Source organism: Hemitrygon akajei, chromosome 14 (assembly GCF_048418815.1).
Source record: "Hemitrygon akajei chromosome 14, sHemAka1.3, whole genome shotgun sequence".
NCBI classification, from domain to species: domain Eukaryota; kingdom Metazoa; phylum Chordata; class Chondrichthyes; order Myliobatiformes; family Dasyatidae; genus Hemitrygon; species Hemitrygon akajei.
This window is the reverse complement of record NC_133137.1, coordinates 91,456,171-91,477,297: the sequence shown is the minus strand read 5'-3', so window position 1 is coordinate 91,477,297 and position 21,127 is coordinate 91,456,171. Positions and strand designations below refer to the sequence as shown.

The window sequence follows — 21,127 nt, the reverse complement described above, 5'->3', positions numbered from 1 at the left end:
GTGGGAGATGATGAAGCTAATTTATCGTAAGATTTTTTAAGACACAGAACAAAACTGACAGGTTAGTACATCTTGGTTTAAAATTCCAATCCCTCTTGTATAAATGTTTATCCATATTCTCCTCAACAAGGGGAATTGAAATTCAATGTTAGATCAATATTATTCCTAATCATACATACAATAGAAGCTGTCATTACTGATAATTTGGATGAGGACCTGTAAAATAATACCTATAGTAGACACCAGAGAGGCTAGATAGCACATACATTTCCCTGTGCTGCTTTTCTACCACTGAAAATGTTCCAGTTACTTCACACTAAATGAAATGCCAGACCACAACCAGAAATGGGATTACTGAAAAATGTGCTTCAAGTTACCAGGATGCAAGACATGCAAATAATCAATTCTCATCACTTCTAGTAATTGCCCATCAAGTCCAGTCTCATTAGATGAAGAATCACCTTCTCTGACTCAGGTGGTGCATTTAACTGCCACGGATAATGATGCCAACGACGTTTTGACCTTCTCCTTCGGAACACCTGCATCCCAATTCCAAATTAATGGAAGTAAGCAGGTTACCATCTGTATATCATTATTTTAAAATTACTTCAACACTTGTCTTTTTATAGTTACATCTCTGCTCTGTTTTACTCCTGCTGATACATAGTGAAATATCAAGCTAAGGGAGCACCTTGTGTATTTGGATTTTCAGAAGGCCTTTGACAAGGTGCCGTACATGAGGCTGCTAAACAAGTCAAGAGCCCATGGAATTACAGGGAAGTTACATACATGGATAGAGCGTTGGCTGATTGGCAGGAAACAGAGAGTGGGAATAAAGGGATCCCATTCTGGTTGTCTGCCAGTTATCAGTGGTGTTCCACAGGGGTCCGTTTTGGAGTTGTTTCTGTTTACGTTGTATATCAACGATTTGGATTATGGAATAGATGGCTTTGTGGCTAAATTTTCTGATAATACAAAGATAGGTGGAGGGGCTGGTAGTGCTGAGGAAACAGAGTCTGCAGAGAGACTTGGATAGATTGGGAGAATGGGCAAAGAAGTGGCAAATGTAGTATAATGTTGGAAAGTGTATGGTCATGCACTTTGGTAGAAGAAATAAACCGGCAGACTTTTATTTAAATGGGGAGAGAATTCAAAGTTCTGAGATGCAACGGGACTTGGGAGTCCTCGTGCAGGATACCCTTAAGGTTAACCTCCAGGTTAAGTCGGTGGTGAAGAAGGCGAATGCAATGTTGGCATTCATTTCTAGAGGAATAGAGTACAGGAGCAGGGATGTGATGTTGAGGCTCTATAAGGCACTGGTAAGACCTCACTTGGAATACTGTGTGCCGTTTTGGGCTCCTTATTTAAGAAAGGATGTGCTGATGTTGGAGAGGGTTCAGAGAAGATTCACTAGAATGATTCCGGGAGTGAGAGGGTTAATATACAAGGAACGTTTGACCGCTCTTGGACTGTACTCCTTGGAGTTTAGAAGAATGAGGGGAGACCTCATAGAAACATTTCGAATGTTGAAAGGCATGGACAGAGCAGATATGGCAAAGTTCTTTCCCATGGTGGGGGAGTCTAGTACGAGAGGGCATTACTTAAGGATTGAAGGGCACCCATTCAGAACAGAGATGCGAAGGAAGTTTTTTAGCCAGAGGGTGGTGAATCTGTGGAATTTGTTGCCACGGGCGGCAGTGGAGGCCAAGTCATTGGGTGTATTTAAGGCAGAGATTGATAGGTATCTGAGTAGCCAGGGCATCAAAGGTCATGGTGAGAAGGTGGGGGAGTGGGACTAAATGGGAGAATGGATCAGCTCATGATAAAATGGCGGAGCAGACTTGATGGGCCGAATGGCTGACTTCTGCTCCTTTGTCTTATGGTCTTATGGTTTATAACCTGGTCTGGACAAAAATTTTAAGATATGATTTAGTAATTCTGCAAACTGTGTCATCCCATATATAGAACATAAAGGAATCATGCCTTTATTGTGAACGATGAATTCTTAATCTGAAAATTTAATGCTGACATTAAATGTATACAAAAGTTTATTTTGTTGGTAGAGGTTAACACATGATAGAAGATGGAAAATAATTTATTTGTGGGAAAGATAAAGTAAATCTGAAATAAATTCAATATGAATGAATTATAGCTTAGTGTGGTCGACTGCAGATTGAATGGTCTGGACTATATACGTACAGTATTTATTTTGTGTGGTTGTACTTTAATTTTCTCTATATAATTATATGTGCAAAGACTGGGCCTCAAGCCACAGGGTCACCTGGTGGGTGTTGGGGCCAATGCGCTCCACTAGGGGCAGTGTGGCTTGGTGTCCAGGCCGGAGTCAGTGCTGCCCCCTCCGTGGGCAATGGGCTCTATTATGGTTGACTATGGATTGATGGCATGAGTTTGGGACTTTTTCAGTGCATGGTTATGATACCATCTCGTGTGTGACTGTTGATTCCAGGAATGAAGGGGTTAACCTATGAGGAGCGATTGAGTCGCCTGGGACTATACTCTCTGGAGTTCAGAAGAATGAGAGGGGATCTTATAGAAACATACACAATTTTGAAAGGGATAGATAAGATAGAAGTAGGAAAATTGCTTCCATTGGAGGGTGAGACTAGAACTAGGGGACATTGCCTCAAGATTCAGGGGAGAAGATTTAGGATTGAGATGAGGAGAAACTGTTTTTCCCAGAGAGTGGTGAATCTGTGGAATTCTCTGCCCAGGGAAGCAGTTGAGGCTTCTTCACTAAATATATTTAAGAAACAGTTAGATAGGTTTTTACATTGTAGGGGAATTAAGGGTTATGGGGAAAAGGCAGGCAGATGGAGCTGAGTTTACAGACAGATCAGCCACTATCTTATTGAATGGTGGGGCAGGCTCGATGGGCCGGATGGCCTACTCCTGCTCCTATTTCTTATGTTCTTATGTAACACTATCTTATTTGGCTGTATTCGTGAGCATTAAATGAATTGCATGTAAAGTGTAGGAGAACAGTCAGTAGATCATTTTGAAAGGAAACTGAAAACATAGTAAAAGACCTCAAGAAAGAAGGATGCAAGAATAAATAGAAAGCAGTATTTGGAAAGGATTGAACATTTCTAACTGATCTGCACATTTGAAGTTCTGTGTGCAAGAACATTTTGTAGGAAATTTTGTTACTCTCTGCTCAGGAACCTTACTGACTTAAGCAACAAAGTTGAAATTTCAGTGACAACTAACACCACAATCATTTTTTTTTTGCACATTGAATGTTAATCAATATTTTCCTTTGAGGCAAAGCCCATCCAGAAGTTGCTGATGAGGTGCATTCTTAGCTCAAAGTGACTGGAGTCAACAGACAAACTTGTGGAGCTCAAGTTTGGCAGGCTGACCCCATGGAAGACACTGTAATACTTGCTAATCATTGGGCAGCTCATCATCACCAACTCTTGTAAGAGCAAATGGTGTCAATATGAAAGTCACATATTCACCAAAACCTGTTTTTCAACATTCACAAGGCCTAACTTTTGACTTCTTTTTACATGGGAATTAAACATGTTCAAGGATTGGGCATAAAAATGGTTTCTTTTAATTGACTGGATTCTTACCAATTCAAAATTAAAACAACATGGAATAAGATCAAATACTAGCCCCAGATTTAATAATAAAGTCGTGCCATCTGTGAAATAGAATATGCAATAGTGATCTATAGTTTTTTGTTCTAAATAAAAGAAACCTTTAATTACTATTTGCTCAGCACTTTATTTTAGATATTAAGTGCATCCCTTGATTACGTTCCAATGCAGTCTCATGCATTGTGACATTTTCAAGTGTAGCTAGAGGATGAATTGGAAATACATTTTTAATGCAGAGTTCGTGATGAACTAATTGTACGAAATGTAAATTTTTATTTTTGCACTTTAATTTGGATTCTATTTCCTCCATCACTGGGCTTTGCAAGCCTTTCAGCAAGCAGACCAGCGAACATGAAAATGTGAGAGCTTCTCAAAATAACTTCAACCATAGGATAATCAACAGCAACAAAACGCAAACAACATAAAACAGGATGCACCATCTTTCCATCAATGGTCCTTCCGAATAAAGTTACCCAACTTCTGTCTCACTTTCAGGTGGAAATGATGCATGGATTATCACCAATTCCTTGCTGGACTATGATGATGCCTCCACCGCCAGCAGCTACCAACTAAATGTAATCGTCACAGACACGGCAAATAACTATGCCATTTGCGATTTCATAGTTTCTTTAAATCCTATTAATGAAGCCCCTGAATGTGAGGTTGAGTTTGCAGCAGGAACAGGTGAGTGTTAAACCGTCATGATGAATAATGAGTAAGTCATGTTTGGCCAGACATATCTCAGTAGACATGTGATACTTCTGAATATGTTTGGTTTATACCTATCGATGTACAGTTGGTGGATGTACAGAGTGCTGGTGCTGGATTCACGGATCAAGCATGTTGAAGACCATTATGAAGCTGCCTGTCTTCTATGTCAAGCAGTTAGCAACACTTTTCTATCACCTTACAACAAAGAGGCAACCATTCAGTCCCTCAAACTTTTGCTACTTCTCAGAGCAAGCCTGTCCATCTCGTTCCTCTCACTTTCCACAGTAACCTGTTTTCTTTCGCTTACCCATCAGCTCCACCCTGATTCTGCTCCTCCGGCACCACTTATAAGGTGTTTGTACGTTCTCCCTGTCACTCTGTAGGTTTCCTCTGGGCACTCTGGTTTCCTCCCATTGACCAAAGACATACTGGTTAATTGGTTATTGTGAATTGTCCTGTGATTAGGCTAGAGTTAAACAGGTGAGATACTGGGTGGCGAGGCTCGTTGGGTCAGAAGAGCCTGTTCTGTGTGGTAGCTCTAAATAAAAAATACATTGAATAAGAGCATCCTCAAAGAGCCAACTGGTTTATTCCAGTTTCTTTTATCTCCATTTCTGTACTTATATGAGCTATTCCTCCCCATTTAGTACACAGGCTACCACATACATTTTCTTCAAGGCATTAGACTCAAGGAGAAACAAGATCCCGAACATAAAACCTTCAGCCCACACTCATTGAGAGGATTTACCATTCATTATTTTTCATCGTTTTATTACTTTATTTCAATGCTGTGATGAGCACTCTCACTAGATTACAGCTAATAGTAAAATGTATTACTTTTTTACAGGACCAGCTGTCACCATTCCAGAGACCAGTGCCACAGATGTGTCGGTTTATAAGTTAAATGCATCGGATCCTGATGGAAATGATCTACTTGTAAGCATTCACTAATAATGGATAATGCCTCCTTTTGGATAACAGGCTTAACCAATTCCCTTCTCCCACCAGCCTCTTCCATCTGGCAAATCTGTAACTCTCACTCATCAATTTCTCTTTCGCCACCTCCCCTTTCCTCCAAACCAGAGGCTTACTTGCAAAGACCCTGGTTCTGCCTACCTTTTTGATGGCTATCATATTCCAAACCTACATTGGCAATGCTCCCAATCTCCTCCTCCACCACGCTGACTCTTCCCTGGTGCTGCTTGCTGCACCCATGATGATGTCATCATCTTCAGCAACTTCACTACCAACTTCCACCCTGCTCTGCTCTCAAATTCATTTGGGCTATCTTGGTGATCTCTTTCCCCTTTCTTGATCTCTCTATCTCTATCTCAGGAGATGAATTATCTATCAGCATCTTCTATAAGCCTCCTGACTCCCACAATTACCTTAATTAGAATTCTCTCCACCCTGTCATTTGCAGGAATGCGATTTCCTTCTCTCAGTTCCTTCACATCCACTGCTTCTGTTCTCAAGGTGAAGTGTTCCATTCCAGGACATCTGAGACGTCATCTTTTTTTCAGAAAATGGGATATCTCCCCCACGGCTGTTGAGATGCAGCTTTCAACTACATCTCTTTTATTTCCCTCACAGTTGTCCTACTTCATACACCCCACCCCTAGACAGAACAGGATAGGGTTCCCTTGTCCTCACCTACAATTCTATGAGTCTCTGCATCCAATATACCATTCTCTGTAACTTCCACAATCTCCCATAGAATCTCACCATCAGGCACATCTTCCCTTTCCCTCCCCTCTCAGCTTTCAGCTGGGATCACTCCCTTGTCCGCTCCTCCCTTCCGACTGATCCCCTCCAGGGACTTAATGCTGCAACCTCACTAAGTGCTACACCTTCCTGTGTACATTCTCCCTCACCGTTATTCAGGACCCTAAACAGTGAGACAGTCCTTTTCATGTGAATCCATTGGTATCATCTATGGCAACCGTTGCTCCAGGTTCAGTCTCATCTACAGCTCCAGACTGGGGATCACTGCATTGAGCACTTCTGCTCCATCGCCTACAACAGCCAGGATCTCCCCGTGGCCAGCCATTTTTGTTCCACACCGACATGTCTGACCATGGCTTCCTTCACTGCCAAATTGAGGCTAGATGCAGATCAGAGGAACAGCATCTCGTAATCCACCTTGTTAGTATCCATCCTGATGGCATCAACATCAATATCTCCAGCTTCTGGTAGCCACTCCCCTCTGCCCCCCCCCCCTTTGTTTTAACCTGTTCTACTGGCTCCATCATCCCATCTCTTTCCCCTCTCTTGACCTCTCAATCTGCCCAGTGCTCTCATATTCCTTCTTTTGGGTCCCTTCCTCGCCTCCTTCCCTTTATTCTATGACCCACTGCCCTCTCCTGAGGGATTCGATCTTCTACAGCATTTTGTCACTTTCACCTTTCACCTCCCAGCCTCTTACATCATTTCCGCTCTCCCCTCCACCACTACTTATCTTGCTTCTCTCACATGGATCCATCTCTCACCTGCTAGCTCTTGCTCCACATCTTCCCCCTACCCTTTGGTACTGGCTTTTCCCCTCTCTTTCCAATCCTGATGAAGGAGCTCAATTCAAAACATCGACTGATTTCCAACATCTGCAGTCTTGCTTATGTAATCCTCCTTTTGATTATATTTCAAAAATATACTAGAAGTCTAAAATTTAATTTTGAATTATTTTAGTGCTTGGAGTAATGATGGGATTGGATAAGGAATTCCAGATTACAGATAAAACACTCAGCACACAATATCTAGTGTTGTCCAGCTTGCAGCTACAATTCTTGAGTAGGTGAATTGCCTCATTGTGCGCAAGTGCCTTTGTATGTGTGTGTGGGTGAGACTGTCTGACTGTGTGTGTTTGTAGGTGTGAATGAGTGAGATCTAAAATATTTTGTTCATTAGCATTCTGAAATGGAAAATCTTCCCCCACGCTGTCAATGCTCCTTTGGTTCATACCCCCAATTCCTTTTCCTATTTCCAGTTTGTTCAATCCCATTCCCCTTCCTACTTTTCCCTGCGTTCTTAATAGTGTATACCTCCTCCTTCCAATTTATAATTCTCTGCTCCTCTCCATATGACCTACACCTTTCTCCTCTTCTTTATCCAGCTGCTCAAACCTTTTACCTCCCCTCAGTTTTCTCAATCACAATTTGAATTATTTTCCTAAACACCAGTGTTGTGACTTGATTCTTGTGCCTGATACTAGCTTTTCCTCAGCAAGAGAACAGAAGGTTGACTCCAGCATCCAGGTAGTACCAATATATATGTCAGTGTTGAAGATTATACTTAAAGAAACCTAACGTCATTATATTTTCCAAGTACTCCATTTTGTCAACTTCCTCCACCAACACAACTGCCCGGTTTAGAGTGGACAATTTTGGTCAAATTTACACAACATCTGCTTTGAATTTTGAAGATGGTGACACGGTAGGAGAGACGTCGCTTCCTCAAATAATTTTACTCCAGACATTTTGAAGATCTGCAGTTGTTCATTCTAATCCTCTCTTATGTTCTTTCCCGTCAGATTTTCTATGCTGTGGTTTCAGTGACTGAAAATACGACTGCAAGTCTCAGTTGCACGAGCACAGTGACAATCACAGTTACCGATGTAAATGATGAAAGTCCAACCATCAGGTATATTAAATATCATCCCCGTTTTGATCTGGTCATACTTATTTTAATCGCTTTTTGCTTCATTAAATGTTTACCTTCTTTCAGCTCCTGTCCATCAAGCACTTTTAATCTGAATGAAGAAACGGCTGCTCAGACCACGCTGATCTTACTGTCTGCCTCTGATAATGATAACAATGACCAACCAACTTTTAGTTTTTTAGGAAATGAATCTGCCTTTGAAATCCATCAAGGTAGGAATCGTGTTAACTCTTGTCCTACGACTACTTGCAATGTTGTTATCTAACCATTTGATATACTGATTTGTAACTTTATGCTGCAATTCTTCTACTGTGAAAGCAGCAAAGTGACATGGCGAGGAGAGCCGCAGTGGTACAGCCCCCGTCACCCGTTTTCACTCCCGACTTCTGCCATTGTCAGAGTGGGGTTTAAATGCATTCTTTGTAACTGCTTATGTTTCCTCCCACACTCCCGAAAACAAGCCACTAAATTGCTCCCAGTATGTGATCTGGGCAGTAGCTGATGGAAGTATGGCAGGAATAAACAGGTTAGAGTAGGATTACTTTCAAAATGGATAACGTTGGGCTGAAGGTCCTACAACTATGAATTGGAGTCAGAGGGAGCTTTATATATGCCAAGATGCTGCATGTCATGTGTATAATATTATTCTGTACTTTATTATTAGCTAAGTCTACACACTGCTAAGTACGTTTTTAAATGTTGCTGTTGTAATGAAAGAATTTCTCACTCTGGATCAATGGAGTATTTATTATTATTATCATTAGGAGGGTCCATCAGCTCACTATGAGGAATATGGTGAAAGCTCTGCTCTTTACATTAGGGTCCAGAAAGTGCTCACATTGTCAAGAAAGACTGGTAACATTCTTACCAAAGGGTTTCATTATTCCCACACATCGTCTGTCATTTCTCTCTGCAGGAACTTGCCACCTGCTGCTTTCAGCAGTTCCACGTTATTAAGTGATGATGTATGGCAAGGAAATATTATTTATATTTGACTAAAACACATGTCTTTTTTTGGATTATAGCTGGAAACACTGCAACAATTTCAAATACCTTACAGCTGGATTATGAAGATAATTCTGTTGACAAATTCTATACATTGAATATAGTTCTCACAGACCTGGGAGGGAATATAGCAATGTGTAACTTGAACATATCACTGAATCCCATTAATGAAGCTCCTGAATGTGCTGCTAATTTAATAGCAGGTGAATGTATTTAATTTATCTTATTTAGAGCTGACTATTGATTACACAATACTTTTGGTAGCAAGTTTTGTGACATAAATCTATTCTCAATCAGGTTTATTAAAATCAGGATTATTACCACTGTCGCATGTCATGAAAGATGTTTTGTAGCAGCAGTACAGTGCAATACATAAAAAAAATGACTGTAAGTTTCAGGAGAAATATATAAAAATATAAATATTTATTCATAGTTATTGGCTGCTGGCTTTGCATATTGATAGGAGACAATGCAAAATCTGCCAAGTTACACCAGTCTTTGTTGAGGTTTTTGTGCCATTTCTATACAGAGTTTGAATTGGATGTGGCCATGTCTATATGACACAGACTGAAAAACAGCCTTTACCTCAGTAAGGTAAACTTAGTCGTCATATCCACCTAGCAAAGATGTGGCCCCAAAAGAAGTTCATCAAAGTTTTTAATGTTTGGATGGTATTGGCTTTCTGTTGTCACACGTACCACAAGATAAAAAGAAAAGCTTTTGTCTGTGTGCCCCTCAGACAAACCATTCCACACAAGTACATAGACATTGTAAAATAAAAATTGGAATCCAGAATATAATGTTACATTTACAGACAAAGTGCAGCAATCAGAATGTAAGGACCATGACGAGGCAGATTGTGAGATTGTGAGCTCATCTTTAGCATAAAGGAGGTCCTTTCAAAGAGTCTGATAACAGTGGTACAGAAGCCCTCTTTGAACCTGGTGATATGTGCTTGGAGGCTTTTGTATATTCTGTCAAGTGGGAGAGGGGCGGAGAGCGGATAACCAGGATGGGAGGGCTCAATGATTGTGTTGGATGCTTTCCTGAGGCAGGGGGTACTGTAGATGAGGACAGTGGGCGTTTGTTCTTTTGCTTTTTTGTTTGATGGTTTGGGCTATGTTCACAGCTTTCTGCCATTTCTTGGAATCTTGGGCAGAGCAGATGCCATACCAAGCTGAGATACACCCAGACAGGATGCCTTCTATAGTATATCTGTCTAAACTGATGATGGTAAGGGTCATCAGGCACATGCTCAATTTCCTTTGTCTTCTGAGGAAGTAGAGGTATTAGTATACTATCTTGCCTATGGCTTCTGCATGGCTGGACCAGGATAAAGTGTTTTTCATATTTACACCTAGTTGAAACTCTCTACCATCTCTAAATCAGCGCATTGATACAGACAGGAGAGTGTGCCCCACCAAGCTTTATCCATCCCAATGCAATTGGTACCTTCAGCCAGAAGTGACAATGGATGATTCAATATGGAATGGAATCCTGCACCTCCCCCCACCGTGGTCCCTGGCATCTTCATCCCAACCAATTTATTTATGTCAGACAATTTCAGATGATGCCTTGATACAATGAGTACGTAACATTCCAGCCCTAGTTCTGAAGCTATGTTAGAATAATTTAGTTAGTTATTACATTCTCATTAACTCTTGTTAAATTTATTTTCTTTTAATCAATGCTTTCTGAAACTATTACACTGAGGTTCACTGTCACAGCATTTCTGCAGGTGTAAATGTGTTGAAGGGTTTTAACTTACCCACTACATAGAATGTATTCACTGACAAAACATCAGGAGGCTACCATTGAGTTGATGTTGTTGCCTTCCCTTCCCTTCTTATTGTATTGAAATGAATGAGACATTAAAATAATATCAAGGAAATAACTGTACATCAAACCTAATTAATTTATTCAGGACAAAATGTGACCATCGCCGAGAATAATGATACTGGAGTATCTGTTTACAGTTTCTCTGCGTCAGACCCTGACGGTGATGTATTAAATGTGAGTTTTGAACTTTCTTTACTTTGATGTGAAGCATAGATTGATTGCTCACCCTCAAGAGCTACAGATGCTCTATCCATCGTTACCCCATCTTCCCTCAAGTGGGGCAGACTGGCTTCAGATAGTCCTCAATATTCACTCAACACTTACCAGTAAAACTTTCTCTCCAGCCACACATTTAACCCAAAGATCCTATATCCCCCATTGAGTTGAGCCCTATACAACTCCATGGAGAGCATTACCTTAAACCAAACTAGAGTTATCATACCTTTAATCATTTCCTTCCTTATTCCCACACAATGACTAACTTCCTCATTTCACCAGCCCATCCAACAACCGTGGCAGGACTCTACCTCCTCTAATTATTGATCTATGTAACCTTTTAATTTCTGAACTTGTTAACCCACAGACTCCCTGCACTGCATTTTCAAGTCAACTATATGAAGTTGTGCATTCAAACAGTAACTTTTCACTACAGCCGCTGTATGTTTTTGCTGTTAACTATTTTACAGTACACCATTCTCTCAACGTCCACAACCGGAACTCTCACGCTGTTTGCCATTAATTCAGTGGGTGTCATTTACACAGTAAGCACTTTGGATTATGAAGCTACTAGCCAGGTAGGTTTAATAAAATTTATTCACTTATTCACATTTAATATATCATAGCTTCAAGCAAGTGTACAACTTCATCAAATTCATATATTCCTACACTAGAAAAAACCAAGGTCATAGAATTAAATGGATCAATAAATATTGACTAAGTAATGAAAGGACTGTATCTGCTTGGTAAGCTAACCTTTTTTGACCTAAAAGTAAGACCTCGTTAATCTATGGAAAAAAAAAGTACAAGTACAAGACCTTGTTAATCTACAGACTTTGTGTTGTGATTGTGAAGAGAAGCCATTCTGAACCTGAGCCTCTTCATACTCTGCATGGAAGGTTTCCACACCTTCCAGAACGTAACTAGCTGAGTAAACTGCTTATCTGACCTGTCCCATCATAAGTTTCTATCAGGATAATTTAACAAAGGTTAACTGATCAAGTCAAATCTGGAGAAAAGGGCAAGTTTTTAGTTTTCCTGACCAAGTGATCTAAGGCATGCAAAATTGAGAATGGAATTAAGAACATTAATTTTATCAGTAGACTACTGTCTACTACCAAATGTGAGGTGTTAACATCTCTCCAGTCATTAACTATGTAAGTGTAGAAGAAGGTTAGCGATGTGACTGAACTGCACTGACAATATTTGAAGCAGCCCATAACTGATAAATAGTGATTAACTATTTGACCACTGATGATTATTTCTATATTTCTTGTTTGTTAATCCTCGTACTACTTATACCAAGTTAGCAAATATTTTGGCATTTTCTATCTCTGCAGCTGAAGCGTTATGATGCAATGGTTTCCGTGTCTGATCCAGCAGGCGAGACCTGTACTGGCACTGTCATCATTCACATTACTGACATCAATGATGAAGCTCCAGTTATAAGGTTTGTTATTAAACTCATCTGGGGAAATCATTTTGTGAGTGGACTGATAAGATAGAGAGGTTAATCACTGCAAGGGGCTAAGCATTTAAAGAAGAGAGTCAGCTTTTATACATACAACACTCTTAGTGAAATGTATAGATTCAGAAGATTTTCCATTTTTTCTTGCTGGCCTATCTCCTGGACAGTTATGATGGATTTTCACTTTCCACGACCCAAGCAGCTTATTGCTAACCTCAGCTTTCTTACACAGTGGTATGACCTTTCCAAAGAGTCAAAGTTGTTGGTGATAAAGTTAAACTTTTATCAAATATTCCTGGCTCAGTTTTTTATTGTAAACAAGAACCAGTCCCCAGTTATTAATGTGAACTGCAAGCAGTAATCAGTTAGAAGCTAGAAGCACAGGCTGCTAGCCCACAGCAGGTGCTGGCTGCTAAGAGGTCTGGTTTCCAAAGTGAAAAGTCCAGGGGACTTCTTGTCTGTATTACCCGAATCAATAGCACATCTAACACGGTTACTCATATATCATGAATATACATAATGTCAGAGGGTCAGCCCTCATAGCATTAAGAGTGGATGCTTGGGATGTCTTTCACCTGAAGCTTTTAATACTACCTGTGTGAGTTACTTTCTCCTAGTAAAGGTATTTGGAAAAAATCACATGCAGATGATGTCATCTGGTAGAAAATCGAATAAATATCAGAAGCACCAGGAATTGTTAGGAATGTCAAAGAGAATGTCAGAAAGGCAGGGTAACAGAAAGAATTCATTTCTCAACCTTTGGTTTTTGTGACAGATGACTTGTTCACCTACTACTCATCGGTATGTTCTAGTTCATAAGAATTGTACCTGTGTTTGGAAATCCTTTGTAGTTTGTAAATCTTCTGTAATTTGGAAATCTTTTATAAATCAGAAATCTGCTGTGAGTGTGAAGTGCTGAAGTTATCTAAACTTAAATGTGTCATCATCATTTTGTGCCACGACTAATGACATAGGAGATCATGATCTTTCCATGACCATGATTGTTCTTGGCAAATTTTTCTACAGAAGTAGTTTGTCACTGCCTTCTTCTGGGCAGTGTCTTTACAAGATGGTGGCCCCAGCCATTATCAATACTCTTCAGAGATTGTCTGCCTGGCATCAGTGGTTGCATAACCAGGTCTTGTGATATGCACCTGCTGCTCATACGACCGTCCACCACCTGCTCCCATAGCTTCATGTGACCCTGCTCGGGAGGGGCTACACCTTGCCCAAGGGTGATCTGTAAGCTAGCGGAGGGAAGGAGTGCCTTAACCTTCTTTGATAGAGACATTTCTCCAACCCGCCACCCATTAAATGTGTATCATTAAAAACAAAATAAACTGTATTAACCTGTTTCATTACTTCAAGTATCTTGTCCTTGGTAGAAAGGGGAGACACGTCACTCAAGCAGTGGGTGTAGGCAGCTAAACTTCACCGCAGAGACGAGCTGCCAAGTTAGTCCTCGAAGAGTAGCTGGATACAGTATAACCTCCCTCTCGTTAGGTACCCATAGATATCTATATCAGATAAAATCTTCTTTTGAGTTTAGGCCTTTGTAGACACAGAACCCAACACAATCACAGAGACCTGGTCAAAACAGATGAAGATTATTGAACCTGCTGCCAAAGCCAGTCCTGGGTTTCTTTTTTAAATAACCTTGCTCTCCTACACAGGGATGTATAGGCAATCCAGTTTTGTTTTTTTCACTTGGAAGTATTTCATCATATCCAATAGAGGCAGGAAGTGAAATATGGAACTAATGCTCAAAGAGAAGGGATCCATGGAAATAATTCATGATGTAGTTACGAATTGATAACACATTTCACTATTCCTAGTGGTTGTTCTTCGAGTCCATTGTTGGTTGATGAAGACGTACCTGTCTCGACTCAAGTGTTACAGTTATCAGCGACTGACAATGATGACAATGACAGTTTTACTTTCTCCTTCACAACTACTGTATCTGAATTTCAAATAATTCAAGGTGAGATTGACATCCTTCATGTATTTATTTCAAAGATTTGCTCATTTAATGTAATCATTATATGCTGTTTATCTGCCACCTGTCTGTTGACTTGTTATCCAGTGAAATGTAGAGGGTCCTCACCCTATTCAAAACAAACACAAAGGAGGTGTTGGGAAATTAAGCTATTTTCAGAGCTATTGTCTCAAATGGATATTTCCAGAAATTCCTCCTCTTTCCCTGTTGGAGTGTAATAAGTTTATTTCAATGCAAGGATTATTAAAAGTCAGGGTGATGAACTTTGAGTATGGATCAGTACATGGTACAGTGAGGTGGGAACTACAGAGGGGACAGGACGGGCTGCTTGATGTTCTAGTACTTAAATTTTTGTAAGAGGTAGGCAGGAGATAAAATATGGGGTGGGGAGAGAGTGCCGGACTAATTTGAGTTTTGAGGAGGTGATGATGAAGCTAAAGCTATGGAATTTGTAAATATGAATTTTAATAAGGTATTCAACAAGGTCAAGTGTGGTAGGCTCACCAAGCTAATTAGGATGCATGGGATCCACCTTGGCTTGGATGATTGGATCCAAAATTGGCTTGACCGTAGATAACAGAGGATGAGTAAAATTTTGAACAGAGGTATGTGACTAGTTCCATGGGGATCTGTACTTGGACCTCTGTTGTTTTGGCATATATGAATCATTTGGTTGAAAGTGTGGTAGGGTAGCTGAAAGTGTCTTCAGCTGACATAAAGATTGGTGATGTGGACTGCAGAGAAGATTGCGAAATGATACAGCAGGATATATAAAAGTTATAGATACGGGTCAAGATTTAGCAGTGGTGTTTAGTCTGGGTAAATGTGACATGCTACACTTTGGGAGATCCAAAATAAATGGAGAATATGCTGTTAATGCTAGGATCCTTAACAGTGTTGATGAAGAATAGGATCTTAGGTTCCAGGTATATGATGCCTTAAAAGTGCACCAAGATTCAGGGGAGAAGATTTAGGATGGAGATGAGGAGAAACTGTTTTTCCCAGAGAGTGGTGAATCTGTGGAATTCTCTGCCCAGGGAAGCAGTTGAGGCTTCTTCACTAAATATACTTAAGATACAGTTAGATAGGTTTTTACATTGTAGGGGAATTAAGGGTTATGGGGAAAAGGCAGGCAGATGGAGCTGAGTTTACGGACAGATCAGCCATTACCTTATTGAATGGTGGGGCAGGCTCGATGGGCCGGATGGCCTACTCCTGCTCCTATTTCTTATGTAACACTATCTTATTTGGCTGTATTCATGAGCATTAAACGAATTGCATGTAAAGTGTAGGAGAACAGTCAGTAGATCATTTTGAAAGGAAACTGAAAACATAGTAAAAGACCTCAAGAAAGAAGGATGCAAGAATAAATAGAAAGCAGTATTTGGAAAGGATTGAACATTTCTAACTAATCTGCACATTTGAAGTTCTGTGTGCAAGAACATTTTGTAGGAAATTTTGTTGCTCTCTGCTCAGGAACCTTACTGACTTAAGCAACAAAGTTAAAATTTCAGTGACAACTAACACCACAATCATTTTTTTTTGCACATTGAATGTTAGTCAATATTTTCCTTTGAGGCAAAGCCCATCCAGAAGTTGCTGATGAGGTGCATTCTTAGCTCAAAGTGACTGGAGGTCAACAGACAAACTTGTGGAGCTCAAGTTTGGCAGGCTGACCCCATGGAAGACACTTGCTAATCATTGGGCAGCTCATCATCACCAACTCTTGTAAGAGCTAATGGTGTCAATATGAAAGTCACATATTCAACAAAACCTGTTTTTCAACATTCACAAGGCCTAACTTTTGACTTCTTTTTACATGGGAATTAAACATGTTCAAGGATTAGGCATAAAAATGGTTTATTTTAATTGACTGGATTCTTACCAATTCAAAATTAAAACAACATGGAATAAGATCAAATACTAGCCCCAGATTTAATAATAAAGTTGTGCCTTCTGTGAAATAGAATATCCAATAGTGATCTATAGTTTTTTGTTCTAAATAAAAGAAACCTTTAATTACTATTTGCTCAGCACTTTATTTTAGATATTAAGTGCACCCCTTGATTACGTTCCAATGCAGTCTCATGCATTGTGACATTTTCAAGCATAGCTAGAGGATGAATTGAAAATACATTATTAATGCAGAGTTCGTGATGAACTAATTGTACGAAATGTAAATTTTTATTTTTGGACTTTATTTTGGATTCTATTTCCTCTGTCACTGGGCTTTGCAGGCCTTTCAGCAAGCAGACCAGCGAACATGAAAATGTGAGAGCTTCTCAAAATAACTTCAACCATAGGATAATCAACAGCAACAAAACGCAAACAACATAAAACAGGATGCACCATCTTTCCATCAATGGTCCTTCCGAATAAAGTTACCCAACTTCTGTCTCACTTTCAGGTGGAAATGATGCATGGATTATCACCAATTCCTTGCTGGACTATGATGATGCCTCCACCGTCAGCAGCTACCAACTAAATGTAATCGTCACAGACACGGCAAATAACTATGCCATTTGCGATTTCATAGTGTCTTTAAATCCTATTAATGAAGCCCCTGAATGTGAGGTTGAGTTTGCAGCAGGAACAGGTGAGTGTTAAACCGTCATGATGAATAATGAGTAAGTCATGTTTGGCCAGACATATCTCAGTAGACATGTGATACTTCTGAATATGTTTGGTTTATACCTATCGATGTACAGTTGGTGCATGTACAGAGTGCTGGTGCTGGATTTACAAGTCAAGCATATTGAAGACCATTGTAAAGCTGCCGGTCTTCTATGTCAAGCAGTTAGCAACACTTTTCTATCACCTTACAACAAAGAGGCAACCATTCAGTCCCTCAAACTTTTGCTACTTCTCAGAGCAAGCCTGTCCATCTCGTTCCTCTCACTTTCCGCAGTAACCTGTTTTCTTTCACTTGCCCATCAACTCCACCCTGATTCTGTTCCTCCGGCACCACTTATAAGGTGTTTGTACGTTCTCCCTGTCACTCTGTAGGTTTCCTCTGGGCACTCTGGTTTCCTCCCATTGACCAAAGACATACTGGTTAATTGGTTATTGTGAATTGTCCTGTGATTAGGCTAGAGTTAAACAGGTGAGATACTGGGTGGCGAGGCTCGTTGGGTCAGAAGAGCCTGTTCTGTGTTGTAGCTCTAAATAAAAAATACATTGAATAAGAGCATCCTCAAAGGGCCAACTGGTTTATTCCAGTTTCTTTTATCTCCATTTCTGTACTTATATGAGCTATTCCTCCCCATTTAGTACACAGGCTACCACATACATTTTCTTTAAGGCATTAGACTCAAGGAGAAACAAGATCCCGAACATAAAACCTTCAGCCCACACTCATTGAGAGGATTTACCATTCATTATTTTTCATCGTTTTATTACTTAATTTCAATGCTGTGATGAGCACACTCACTAGATTACAGCTAATAGTAAAATGTATTACTTTTTTACAGGACCAGCTGTCACCATTCCAGAGACCAGTGCCACAGATGTGTCGGTTTATAAGTTAAATGCATCGGATCCTGATGGAAATGATCTACTTGTAAGCATTCACTAATAATGGATAATGCCTCCTTTTGGATAACAGGCTTAACCAATTCCCCTCTCCCACCAGCCTCTTCCATCTGGCAAATCTGTAACTCACACTCATCAATTTCTCTTTCGCCACCTCCCCTTTCCTCCAAACCAGAGGCTTACTTGCAAAGACCCTGGTTCTGCCTACCTTTTTGATGGCTATCATATTCCAAACCTACATTGGCAATGCTCCCAATCTCCTCCTCCACCACGCTGACTCTTCCCTGGTGCTGCTTGCTGCACCCATGATGATGTCATCATCTTCAGCAACTTCACTACCAACTTCCACCCTGCTCTGCTCTCAAATTCATTTGGGCTATCTTGATGATCTCTTTCCCCTTTCTTGATCTCTCTATCTCTATCTCAGGAGATGAATTATCTATCAGCATCTTCTATAAGCCTCCTGACTCCCACAATTACCTTAATTAGAATTCTCTCCACCCCGTCATTTGCAGGAATGCGATTTCCTTCTCTCAGTTCCTTCACATCCACTGCTTCTGTTCTCAAGGTGAAGTGTTCCATTCCAGGACATCTGAGACGTCATCTTTTTTTCAGAAAATGGGATATCTCCCCCACGGCTGTTGAGATACAGCTTTCAACTATATCTCTTTTATTTCCCTCACGGTTGTCCTACTTCAAACACCCCACCCCTAGACAGAACAGGATAGGGTTCCCTTGTCCTCACCTACAATTCTATGAGTCTCTGCATCCAATATACCATTCTCTGTAACTTCCACAATCTCCCATAGAATCTCACCATCAGGCACATCTTCCCTTTCCCTCCCCTCTCAGCTTTCAGCCGGGATCACTCCCTTGTCCGCTCCTCCCTTCCGACTGATCCCCTCCAGGGACTTAACGCTGCAACCTCACGAAGTGCTACACCTTCCTGTGTACATTCTCCCTCACCGTTATTCAGGACCCTAAACAGTGAGACAGTCCTTTTCATGTGAATCCATTGGTATCATCTATGGCAACCGTTGCTCCAGGTTCAGTCTCATCTACAGCTCCAGACTGGGGATCACTGCATTGAGCACTTCTGCTCCATCGCCTACAACAGCCAGGATCTCCCCGTGGCCAGCCATTTTTGTTCCACACCGACATGTCTGACCATGGCTTCCTTCACTGCCAAATTGAGGCTAGATGCAGATCAGAGGAACAGCATTTCATAATCCACCTTGTTAGTATCCATCCTGATGGCATCAACATCAGTATCTCCAGCTTCTGGTAGCCACTCCCCTCTGACCCCCCCTTTGTTTTAACCTGTTCTACTGGCTCCATCATCCCATCTCTTTCCCCTCTCTTGACCTCTCAAACTGCCCAGTACTCACATATTCCTTCTTTTGGGTCCCTTCCTCGCCTCCGTCCCTTTATTCTATGACCCACTGCCCTCTCCTGAGGGATTCGATCTTCTACAGCATTTTGTCACGTTCACCTTTCACCTCCCAGCCTCTTACATCATTTCCGCTCTCCCCTCCACCACTACTTATCTTGCTTCTCTCACATGGAGCCACCTCTCACCTGCTACCTCTTGCTCCACATCTTCCCCCTACCCTTTGGTACTGGCTTTTCCCCTCTCTTTCCAATCCTGATGAAGGAGCTCAATTCAAAACATCGACTGATTTCCAACATCTGCAGTCTTCCTTATGTAATCCTCCTTTTGATTATATTTCAAAAATATACTAGAAGTCTAAAATTTAATTTTGAATTATTTTAGTGCTTGGAGTAATGATGGGATTGGATAAGGAATTCCAGATTACAGATAAAACACTCAGCACACAATATCTAGTGTTGTCCAGCTTGCAGCTACAATTCTTGAGTAGGTGAATTGCCTCATTGTGCGCAAGTGCCTTTGTGTGTGTGTGTGGGTGAGACTGTCTGACTGTGTGTGTTTGTAGGTGTGAATGAGTGAGATCTAAAATATTTTGTTCATCAGCATTCTGAAATGGAAAATCTTCCTCCACGCTGTTAATGCTCCTTTGGTTCATACCCCCAATTACTTTTCCTATTTCCAGTTTGTTCATTCCCATTCCCCTTCCTACTTTTCCCTGCGTTCTTAATAGTGTATACCTCCTCCTTCCAATTTATAATTCTCTGCTCCTCTCCATATGACCTACACCTTTCTCCTCTTCTTTATCCAGCTGCTCAAACTTTTTTCCTCCCCTCAGTTTTCTCAATCACAATTTGAATTATTTTCCTAAACACCAGTGTAGTGACTTGATTCTTGTGCCTGATACTAGCTTTTCCTCAGCAAGAGAACAGAAGGTTGACTCCAGCATCCAGGTAGTACCAATATATATGTCAGTGTTGAAGATTATACTTAAAGAAACCTAACGTCATTATATTTTCCAAGTACTCCATTTTGTCAACTTCCTCCACCAACACAACTGCCCGGTTTAGAGTGGACAATTTTGGTCAAATTTACACAACATCTGCTTTGAATTTTGAAGATGGTGACACGGTAGGAGAGACGTCGCTTCATCAAATAATTTTACTCCAGACATTTTGAAGATCTGCAGTTGTTCATTCTAATCCTCTCTTACGTTCTTTCCCGTCAGATTTTCTATGCTGTGGTTTCGGTGACTGAAAATACGACTGCAAGTCTCAGTTGCACGAGCACAGTGACGATCACAGTTACCGATGTAAATGATGAAAGTCCAACCATCAGGTATATTAAATATCATCCCCGTTTTGATCTGGTCATACTTATTTTAATCGCTTTTTGCTTCATTAAATGTTTACCTTCTTTCAGCTCCTGTCCATCAAGCACTTTTAATCTGAATGAAGAAACGGCTGCTCAGACCACGCTGATCTTACTGTCTGCCTCTGATAATGATAACAATGACCAACCAACTTTTAGTTTTTTAGGAAATGAATCTGCCTTTGAAATCCATCAAGGTAGGAATCGTGTTAACTCTTGTCCTACAACAACTTGCAATGTTGTTATCTAACCATTTGATATACTGATTTGTAACTTTATGCTGCAATTCTTCTACTGTGAAAGCAGCAAAGTGACATGGCGAGGAG

General features: G+C 40.6%; 1 long non-coding RNA gene across 1 annotated transcript; it reads left to right on the top strand.

The window, feature by feature from the left end:
• The first annotated feature begins 16,970 nt into the window (after window positions 1-16,970).
• Window positions 16,971-20,554, top strand: LOC140739021 (uncharacterized). The gene is made up of 3 exons (XR_012101541.1): window positions 16,971-17,108; window positions 17,983-18,071; window positions 20,454-20,554. It is a non-coding gene; the product is annotated as an uncharacterized lncRNA (long non-coding RNA).
• Window positions 20,555-21,127: the final 573 nt, after the last annotated feature.